We start from the raw sequence: 11,645 nt of genomic DNA, 5'->3' as shown, positions 1-11,645 counted from the left end.
CAGCATCTTTGTATTCCTCCTGAGTGGCCAGTCCTTTCTTCCAAAGGTGATAAACTCTCCTTTTTTTCCCTGAGTTGTGACCATAGTTCTCTGTTCAGCCAGGCCGGTCTTTTTCCCTGATGGTTCATTTTTTGGCACATCAGAACAGCCTGCTTCTGCACCTTTAAGACTTCCTTCTTGAAGAACGTCTGGACTCCTTGGCCCTTCAGGACTGCCTCCCAAGGGACTCTGTCAACCAAGCTCCTGAAAAGGCCAGTAGATATGGATGCATACACACACCCCCTATACACCCATGAAAGTGAAAATACTGTCCTTTAAAAGGGTTTAAACCGCTGCCCATGCATCTTTTAAAATCTGCAGCATGGCCAACTGTATATATCAACGAGAGCTGTAGTCACTGAAAAGAGAGAATGCAGCAAGCGCTGTGCTACTTCCAAGTGGGGAAAGGCCTATTTAAATCTGGGGCGGTATCTGAAGGACAGATTCATAAGCACAAAGGAAGTGTCATGCATAGTTCCAGTATTTGGATCAAAATTGCAGCTCTGGATCTAATCAGTCGAGCGCAGGGTCTGACTTCAATAGATGCACATGTAGGAGTAAGTAACTCTTTGCCGTCTTAGGCTATAACAGCCAGCAGAACTTATAAGGGGCTGTGACTTGTAGAGAAATACACCATACTAAATCGTGCAGATCATATATTAAAAACTTTAAGGTGCAGCAATACAGTTTGCTAGGCAGACTGCAGACTTTTATTCCACGTCTCAAAGCTAAATAGTATATGACTGAGGGATGGTGAGGGATGAGAGGTGAGTGGAGTTGGGCTAATTTACACTAGCTGTGAATCTGGTATGGTGAATTATTTCCAATCGCTCCCTGAGCAGTCGATAAATATTTTTATCTTTCCAAAATATTTTCCTCTCCACTTGCAGTGGTTGCTGACATTAAATATTTGAGAGCAATTTTGCCGCATGTAGGACCAGTTTCAGTGACAGCTGAAGTTTTCCCATAAACTTGTGTGGATTATGCAATTTAAATGGACAGAATTCAATCTTAGCTGCCTGTCATGTTGATCATAATCACAGTTACTTTTTAGAGAGTATTTTTGTAGTCTTTGCACATATGATCTCTGCAACTCAGAGTGTTTGCATACCACGCAGCATCTGGCTCAGTTTTTACAGGATCTTAACAGATGCAGTCAGGAACAATGCATAACTCCCTGAAGTCTAAAAATAATTGTATTTCAGTAATCTCCTACGCTATAATCACTATCCCATACAAATATAATAATCATATAGCATTTGAAATTACTCTGAAAAATCAGAGGAAATGCCCACAGCATATAGACACTGAATTTTTTATTTAATGATGAAGAAATATTAGAGATAGGGAATACTTAAAGAAATACATTGAAATCTTTGTGTCAGAATAGTTTTAATTTAAATCATGTTGGAAAGATTTTGATTTTGAATATCAAAATCAAGATTTTGAATATCAAATCAACCCTCCATATAAAAGATGTAAATGACATATTCACTTAAATGATTACTAGGATTTGTCATGCATTATTTTAAGTTAAGGAACTTACAAAATTGCTTCTATTTTTTCATATCAAAAAGAAAGAAAACTGTGTTTCTTTTACGTCTGCAGTATAGATACACCATTGTAACATACTGGAAGGAAGTCTAACTTCATCAAGCCACATGTTGGGCCCATACTTTTAGTTCTTCCACAAAAGTATCATTGACTGAAGCGAATGTTTTGCCTGAAAGTCAGAGAGAGCAGGATGAAATGCCTGATAAAACAGACTGCTTACAGTAACTTTAAAATAATGTCCCACAACTGTAAAGAACTCCAAGTACAAATCATGTGTAACCCTTTCAGATCCATGTAGCAGATCCAAAGTTAAATCCCATTCCCAAGGTGATTGCTGAAAAGAAGAAATAATTAGGTGGTGAAAAGAAAAAATAAATAGGCACTGAAAAGTCTTCAGCCATTCACCAGTAAAACCATCTTTTGGGGTATTATTTTGTTGTAGAGAGAATCTTAAAGCTAACATTTGTCCAGGTTTTCCCTTTCTTCCGTCCTGAAGTTTTGACTGTCAGGAAGAGAGGAGTATGGATGGCTGTTGTCTGGGATTCTCAGGGCTGCAGCAGGACTCTGGGCTACAGCCATTGAAACTAGTAACCACTAGTAGAGGAACCACTACTGGGCTACCCCCATTAGACTAGTAACCACTACGTATAGTTTTATTTATGCAGGGCGTATTCAGTGAAATGGAAAACAAGCAGAATTAAGAACGGTATTGCATATGACTCGTCTAGTTAATAGCAAGGCCAGTGTCTTCAGGCCAAGCATGAAATAGGTGTCTAAAATAGTGTGCTTGTGAGGAAGGGTACAGTAATTCCTGCATACACACGTAAGCAATTGGAGTGAGAACAGGCTCCGTGGACAGTGTATATGAACAGCATTCAAGCACGTGTCTCCGCTATTACTTCAGACTTATATGTCAAAGAAAAAGGAAATGAAAATTTTGTTAGGCAGCTCACTCAAAGCAGAACGAGCTTTGAAATCTGAGGTCTCCATATATTACCAGGGAAGATGTGTCTAGTTAGTAAGATTTCCTCTGCAACACACACAAAACCCCAACCAACCAACCAAACAAAAAAAACACTCAAAAAAACCCCAACCCCAAAATATTGCTAGAATTAGATCTCCGTCTAATCCCTTAGAGATTCTAAAGTTAAATGATTTTCAGGTATGCTCAATGTTATGAAACAGAGATCATCTAATTAACATCTAAATAACATGTGACTTGAGTGATCTATCACATATAATTATGTGCAAATAATAGCCTTACATTTCAGATAATCCATAGGCAGTAATTTGTTTGGACAAGTGTCAGTGAACAGGGATGAATAACAAGCAAATTCTGCAAGATCATTATTGGTTTGTGGTTCAGTTCTAACAGGGAAAACGACGTGTAGTAAACAGAGTGTTAATTTTTAACGGTTCATCCAATTCTGCTAAAAGGCTTCTTGGGGAAAAGATGACAAGATTTCTATTCTCATTTCCAGCAATTCATTTATGTATTGCAAATAACTGATAGATAACAAGTCAGGAGTGTGCTCCCTTACAATACGAGCAACTCTAGCTGTGTGTACAATAAAACATTCTCTGACCACAGCATTAATCCAAAAAAGCCAGATGTATAATATTGTCATGTTTGCTTTTCTTGTCAGTTTCTTGTGGTTCCAGTTTTCATCTCCTAAAGGTTTTTGTTTTCATGAGCAAGGTACGCGGGAGAGCACGCCAAATTATCTGACATCCTTTAAGTAGTGTCTTTCTGACATTTCAGAAATTTAAAATGTAAGTCCTAGAATCTGAGAGGTGTACAGAAGCATAAATTACGTGTTAACTTTGTTTAATTATTATGGGTACTGAATACAACATTCAGCCAGTAGCTAGTAATGTTTTTTGTCTTTTTTCCGTATTACACAATTCTGCCCTTTCGTCTTTTGAATAGCACGCGGCTCTTCTTCAGCCATCCTTGACTTGAAGGTTGGTTGCATGACAAAGGTATGCTTAATCCTTTTTACCATCTTGCATTAGAGAAAGAGCAGAAAGTAGGGATATTTACCTACTCCTTTTGCGGACCCTGTTCCTGGATGACCTGGCAAGGTTAAGCGTGCTCTGATATCCACGCAGAATCAGGTTTTCTTCATATGGGCACAGCTTTCAACTCTAGAAATATCAACCGCAACCTCATAGAAATGGAATTTCTCCTGTCCTCCAGTGAAGGAGGGATGCCATACACTGTTGTGTCTCAGTTATCATGACAGAATATGGTGGGTGTTTTATGGATTTTTATACCCTAGTGCAAATTTTACCCAGATACAAATCTTAAGCCAAATGAATGGGAAAATTTGTCTGAAAGGAAAAGCACCACTTCTGCTAGGAAGTGTTTTTTTTGTCAAGTCATTCATCTAAAACAGTCCTCAGTTTTGTGATCTTCTTTCAATGCAGATTAGGAAGTTCTCGATCTGAAGGTACAGCGTAAAATAGAAAACCGAGCAGGTTTCCTTTTTATTATATTCCATAATGCGTATTTTTCACTTCACTGCAAATTTCTCTTTTCCCCTACTAACTGAAGTACATAGTAATTACACTCATGCTCATACCATATAGCATAATACAGCAACATGAGGAAGGTAAGGCATTTTGGATTTTTTTATCAGCTACAGCAACAAATTATTTATGCATATGGCAAATGGGAACGGACTTAGTATCTTAGCTCTGTATCCAAGCTTAGTATCTTAGCTTCTGAGCCATCAAACCGCAAAAGCAGTTTGATGGCTCAGAAGAAGGGAAGATGAACATGCATCTTCTGTTCAATACGTTACCATACTTTTCTCATCTGTTATGATGTGGAGTATATGTAAAGCAACAGAACCAAAGCTAGGCACTTACTGAATTAAGTTTGATTTGTTAGCTTCAGCAAAACCAGATCCATCTGGAGGATATAATGCCCGAGCACTCATGGTCTTCCTGAAAATGTTTAAAGTAAGAGTAATTTTTCTGTGGGGCTTGTGGAAAAATAAAGCTTGCGTACTGTTAGGATTTTAGAATCTGGAGCCAATTTCTTCTTAACCAGACTTTTTGTAAAAAGAATTTGCCAATACTTAAATGATCTCAGAAGGGAATGAGAGGACAAGTGCACTCTCAGCAGCTGAAATGAACTATTTCTATTTGGATGGATCTTTCTGGTCTCCTCAAAAGGTGTAGTTTGACTTCCTCAAGCTCCTCATGCTCAGATAAGTATAGATACTAGCTAGCTAATGTTTCCAGTGATGTGCTAGAACAAAGGTTCCTGCCTTGTGAATGCCTTCTTTCAAGGTGAGAAGAAACTAAATGATATAAAAGGCACTAAGGAAGGTGCAGGCAAATCAGCAGTTCAGCCTGTACAAAGCAGTGGAAATTGTGAAGCACTTCAACTTAAAACTCCCGTTTGAGTATAGCAAAATTTATGCAACAGGAATTGCTGTTTTCAGAAAATACAACATAATTGTCCATCTTCTTTAGAAATTTCTAATTAAAAAAAAAAATGAATTAAGAGAATGCTATTTCCAGTTTTGGTGATATTTTCTAGAGGAAAGGAGTAGAAGGGGTGGAATGTTCTTTTTCAGATTAGTTTTACTAATGCTTCTCCTTTCTTATTAGCAATTCTTTGGTCCTACTTCTGACTTACTTTAAACTATGCTCTGAGAGAATCTAAATTGTGCCAGCCTATAGTTCATAGCTGAGTACTTCGTGAAAAGATCCAGGGAAAACATGTTATTCCACTTTTCCACAAGGCCTGGGGGATTTGGAGGACTGAGATCGTTAGCATTTTCATTCCTATACACCCTGGGAGTGGGATGAAATTTCCTGAAGGAGCCTGGATCTAACTGAGAGACTTTAGTTATATGAAACAACAATAAATCTGGATGGTTTGTTAGAGAATAAATAGTTTCGCGAGATTTTAGTTTTAATTTGATACTCTTAGGAATATAAGCTCAAATGAGCCTAGGAGCTGAAAAATGTACAAAATCTAGTTGTATATCTTATTTTAGTTGACTTTTTTATTGAAAGCACAAGAATATTTTCATTATAAAACCTAGTTCATGTAAGTAGATAAATTCAAAGTATACTTCTTTCCTCTTTATTTGTTTCCCCTTATATTTTTTTTCAGTATCAGCTTAACGCAGTTGCAGAGTAACGCAGTTGCAGACCTCTCTTTCACAACCCAACAGTGATGCTTTGCACAAGACCTTGCCACAGAGATTCTGGTAACAGGAAGCTTGATGTAAACAACACCCAAACGGGAAAGATCTTTGCGAGGGACTCCATCTACATGCTTGGTTGGATCCTGACAGACAAAGGAAGGCTTTTGGAAAGGGTTAGGGCATTTCAGAAAAACGGTCATGGTTTATTATTGATATTTATTCTATTTCATATGACAGGAAGAATTCTGCTATGTTATGTTCCAACTCATAAGAACAATTACTTTCTAGTTAAATATTTAAAATGAAATTTTCTAACTTGTTTTTAACCACATCTTTAGCTGCTCTGAGCTTTTTAGAGATATAGCCTAATATCCCTAGAGTGCTTTTGAAAATCTTGTGGTTAATTTAATATACTATTTTCTATGTCTCCAGTGTAATGTACTTGCTAGCAAAACTTCTCTATAGCATACAAACATGATTTTTGTAAGTTTTGCCAAGCATGTCTGAAGGTTTATTCTTTCGTCACAGAGAAAGAAAAAAAATGTAACCAATACTCTATGTACTGGTCTTGGATAAGAACATAAAAATACTGAGAATATTTCTTAATCAGTACCAAATTTATTTCCTGCTGACTATGGGGAAAAGAAGGCTTAAAATCTTTTACTGAGCAAAGAAAATGCTTATAAATGAAAATTATATATGAAGTCAGTGAAGGACAAAGAGACTATTGTACGTAAATGGTAAAGTGGGCTGATTTTTGAAGGACACAATAAAAAATGGGTGGGAAAATGGGGTAGAAGAAGTAGTTCAGCGTCTCTGGTATATAATATGTTTTCACGTGTGTTCAGAGGTTGTGTCAGAGTTGTTAGATACGGTTATGGTTGCTATCAACAGAAATTAGGATGAAGTTACATGGACTGAAAAAACAGGAACAATTTTGTAACCCAGAGGTCTGGGCATGTCATGTACCCCTGAGTTAGAAATGGAACTAGGTGGAAGTAGTCCGAGGTAAAGGCTTCAGTACCAGCAGCCCTTCAAAATGTATGGAGATACCAGCTTGCTTCGGTATGCGGAATAAATCTAAAACTATGCAAGTTGTTTTGTGTTTGAACTAGAATAAAAGAATGCAGCTTATTTATCCAAGAGATGTTCCCAGTTACCTACACTGGTCCATTTCCTCTCTGAAGACAAGACATTATGTAAGCAATAATTTGAGGTATGTGCATTATTACATCTAGTCGGGGTTATCTACATGATAACCTTCTACCCTACATGAAATATGTCCAGAAGACATCTGCTGTAAATATGACTCTAGTACTGAATAGGAATCAGATACAGAAGAAAAAATGAGAGAAAATGTTGAGGCTGATTCAGTATATCCTCAGTTATCTGTAGCAATTTTTTATTCCCATAAGTACAATACAGGAGCATTATGTGGAAAAAGGAATGAAGGACACCCAGGAAGGTCTTTCATCTCCAAATAAATTATTATCTAGGAGGTAATACCTGGCTTACTCACAGCAGATGCCTCTAATAAAATGTTTGATTTCTTGCTTGCTGTATCTATTGTTTTATTATGTTAATTAACAGTTTTGTAACAATGAAACATTAATGAGAACAAACAGCATGAACATTTTTGTGAAGTTACTTTGTTAAATATTTATAAAACTATACAAACTGGATAGCTACTGTATTAAATGAAATTACCACCATTTGTGATAGATAGAACATATATTATGTAATGATGTGATTTAAAATTGTTTAAACAATCCAGATAAATGGTGGAGGTGAGACCCTGGCGTTTTTCCATTCAATTCCAAAGTGACTAGGCTACTGCTGAAAAACTTTAATTTAGTAAATTGGTATCCATGCCATACATGTGGAAAAGAACGTAAAATGAAACTACCACTCTTGTGAGGGCAATTTTACTGTGATATAAGGGAGAACTTAATAAAAAAAGGAATTCAGAAGTCACACGGAAAAGCTAGAAAGAAAAACCGTCGCAGTCACAAGCAGAAGTTACTGGATTTGTCCAGAAATTTTCCATCAGTATCCTTTTCTGCTGAGAAGCGCCGTTTTAGTTCAGTCAAACAGACTGAAATTTTTAGTGTTCATGATTATTTTCTCTGGGGAAATAAAAAAGAAAGGTGCGATTCCCTGGACTTCTGAACCCCTGCTGGTCACCCAGCGGAGCCACTGTAGAGCCAGGGCTGCCTCAAGGACAGGGACTTTGGCCCTGAGGAAGGCTCATCCCCCTGTGTCCTGGGGACCTTGGTCACCACAGAGCTGCTGCCTTTCGGAGTGGGAGGGTTGGAGGACTGCAGAGCTGAGTGGCCTGCTGAGACAGTCGATGGCCCTCTTGATGGGGCCACTTTGTCCTTAGGCCCTTGCTCCACAGATTCCTGCCTGTCCCCTTTAATGACCATGCCAGGGGGTCAAGTGGTTTAATAAGGCCATTAGTAGCTTTTCCTGACCATCCAACTTAGAAATCAATAAATCACAGAAAAACAGTTCACCAGGGGGACCTCAGAGGTCCAACCCCATGCAGAAGGCTGAGCCAGAGGAGTGAGTACTGTGCCTGGAAGTCCGGGTGGAAGTGAATGTGTTGTGTGTTGGAGAAAGCATCATGCTTGAGTCATGGGGCATGGCTTTTGTGTGTCTGCATAGAGTGTGTGTGTGTCGTGGAACAGAAATCTTACAACAGAAATCACCATCTACCTGCTATACACATTCTGCTTAGTAGACAAATTGGAGATATTGTGCCACCGGGTGATGTGGTTCTGTTCCTGCTGCTGCTTTCTTAACACCCCATGGCAGACTGAAATAAGCTGATACTCCTAAATTGGGCTGAATTGACCTTCAAATATCTTATTTTCCTGTTCAAAGTTGCAAACAATTCAACTACAAAATATATTTATTCGGTATTGGCAAGAATATCTGTTGCTGCTTAATTTAAAAAGAGAATTAGACAATAGTTCAATATTAAAATATTAAAAAAATATAAAGTCCAGGTAACCCAGGAAAGAATGGACTCCTAACATTATGATTGCTTAAGTTCTGACCCACAATGTTGCAACTCTGCTACCAATTTCTAATCTTTGGGTTTTTTTTTCTTTAATATATGAGCAGAAACAGATGTTTTCCACTACCAACATCTGATCTGTGTGTGAAGAATTAAGGGCATTATATACTGTCAAAGCAATGAGTGATATTTAACCATGCAGACTCCTGTTAACGCCAGACAGAACTACAGTGGTAAGCATCTGCATATTGTCCTCAAACCTTAGAGTAACCTAATATGACAGTCAAGTATGTCATAATGTATATAAATGATATATAAGTATTTACAGGAACAACTTGGTTCATTTAAATAATTCCAAACAAGGGCAAGGTTTAGTTTCCAGCAGTGTCAGAGCCATTTAATAGTTTTGGTTTGCATGATTCAGCAACAATTTCAGGTATCAATCATACGGTTTAAAGATAAGCTTGAATCCTCTCCTTAAGTATTCCAACACGTTCAACTTCTTTTGGTTCTGCAGCCCAGCCCCAGGGTGGGCTTAGATGGCCACTTCTGCTTAAGACAGTCACTGTGTGATGCACTATTTTTGTTGTCCCTACGCTGTTTCCCTTCTCCACGTGGACCCAAGAAACTGGAAAGTCAAGAAATCAGCATTTGTCTTCAAGTTTTCTCAACCACCCAGGCTGGAATGCCCAAGGAAAAAAAAAGGCATTTAGCAATGATAGCATTTAGCAATGATAGCTATGCTACTGCTGTCTCAGTACTGATCTTCTTGGCCATCAAGTTAGAATAAATTATGGCCTGGACAGAGCCTATCTAAATCAGCCTCAGGGTCATGACAGAGCAGAGCCATCCTACAGCTCTTATTCCTCCACAAGGATGTTTTATGTAAAGTTCCCCTGGATCTAGCATATTTAATAAATATAAAATCAGATGCTGTTACATACAATCATAAAGTGACAATGGCTTTTTTTTTATAGGGCCTTCGTGAAAGCTCATTTTTGCACATCCCACTATTTACTCCAAGTTCCCTGTAGTTTGTATAGTCAAGATTGGTACTAACAAGAGGAAATTCCCAAGAGCGGCCAAGTTGCCTGACCTGAAAAGAATGCTGGAAATGACTTTTCTAAACCAGCATTTTCCAAAGTCATCGCCATAAATCTGCCAAAAACATTCCAGACTGGTATTTTATGACAGAGTATTCCCCTTGTTATACTCAACGGGAAAGACTATAATCCGTGCCTTCCTTGCATTAACCAAAGAGGCACACTGAGGGATGTTAATTTAGAAAAGATGAACATGATGTAACATTCCATAGTAATTTGCAGTTTGAATAGTGCTCATGTAGCAAAACAATAATAAAGGACCAGATGCATCAATGAGGCCACTCTTGCTAGCAGATGCAACACTGTAAATAAGGGATTTGTTATCAAAAGGTGCATGTCAGTCAACAGACTATGTTAATTTGTAGTATGAATTAATTAAACCCCCAAAGTTCTACTGCAAATGTATAGCCTGCTGTTTTAGGAGAAGCTTAACTGTTTTATTTGTTGGAAGAATAGAAATCACAAAACCTGAAACCCCTGCAACTTTCAGGAAAATGTGTGGCCAGGAAAGAAGAAAGATTCTGTGAAAGTCTCTCCAAAGTTGCCTCGATTGTGCTTTCATGGGACCCCCCTGAGCGGTCACATCAGATGCCCAAATGGTGCCCTCCTAGCTCCAGCCATGTTAGCTTGAGGTGTGCCTAAGCTAGAAATGTTGGATCCATGCTTGCAAAGTTGGAAAGACTTTGTTATGTCTTCATTACTCTTGTGATCTTCTGAAACTCTTTTAACTTAAAAAAAAAAAAAACCAAAACAGGCTGCATTCTTCTGTTTGGAGTAATAGGAGAAGAGGAGTGAGAAGAGCAGAAGAATTATCAGTAAAAACAGACAAGGATTAGGAAATACATTATCGTGTCCCTTGCTTTTCCTAAGGTGAAATTAAACAATCCAGACATATTGGAAATTGAAGGAGGAATTTGTTGTGTGTCCTGCGATGAAGTTCAGAAGCACTGATCTCTTGAGAATGTGAGACTCTGTTGTCTAAGAGTGGATTCCCTACCTAGCCTTGCCACTCACCACGTGCAAGCTGGGCTGGGTATATCACCTCCGAAGAAGGAGAAGAGGCGCTATGGACCAGAGATTTGGATGCAAAGAGATTTGGACAGATTCCTACCACTGGAGGTTGGACTAGATGATCTCCAGAGGTCCCTTCCAACCCTAACCATTCTGTGATTCTGTGATTTAAGAAAAGCAATATGGAGTTCAGCAATATAGAGAACAGGTAGTGAAGTGATTTTATTTCATAAAGCTCTTGTCTGTTATTGCCTAGAAGATGCCACTGATGACAAGAGGTGAATTTAACCCCTCTTAGCTGATCCATAAGAATGCTTCTTCTTCTTCTTGTCTCCCTAGGGCTGGCCCCACATGCCCTCTGGGGACAGTGCTCTGCTTCTTAAATATGTCACAGAAGGGACATTAGACTAATGGCTTTCATTGTTTTTCCTGGAAGAGAAGCAAGTTACATGGTGAGGGTAAGCTTTCCCTCATCAAGGGAAAATGGTGTGAAATCTCCTTCAGGGTAAAGCGTTGATCATTATTCTTCCTCTTTTGGAGTTATTTCGATGCTTTTTGTGCATCAGTTATAAATTCCTTTGCATTGAGTAAATGTGTTTTTTCCTATATGCTAAAAAAATTAATGACATCACCTCTTAATCATAGTTAATCGCTCAGCCTATTATAGTTCAGCTGTGCTTGGACATTAAAGAAAAATCTGTCAGACATATTTTAGCATTTTTTTTGGTGCCAAAATTCTTTTCCACA

Source organism: Charadrius vociferus, unplaced genomic scaffold (genome assembly GCF_000708025.1).
Source record: "Charadrius vociferus isolate BGI_N301 unplaced genomic scaffold, ASM70802v2 scaffold315, whole genome shotgun sequence".
Lineage (NCBI taxonomy): Eukaryota > Metazoa > Chordata > Aves > Charadriiformes > Charadriidae > Charadrius > Charadrius vociferus.
This window is presented reverse-complemented; position numbering follows the sequence as displayed.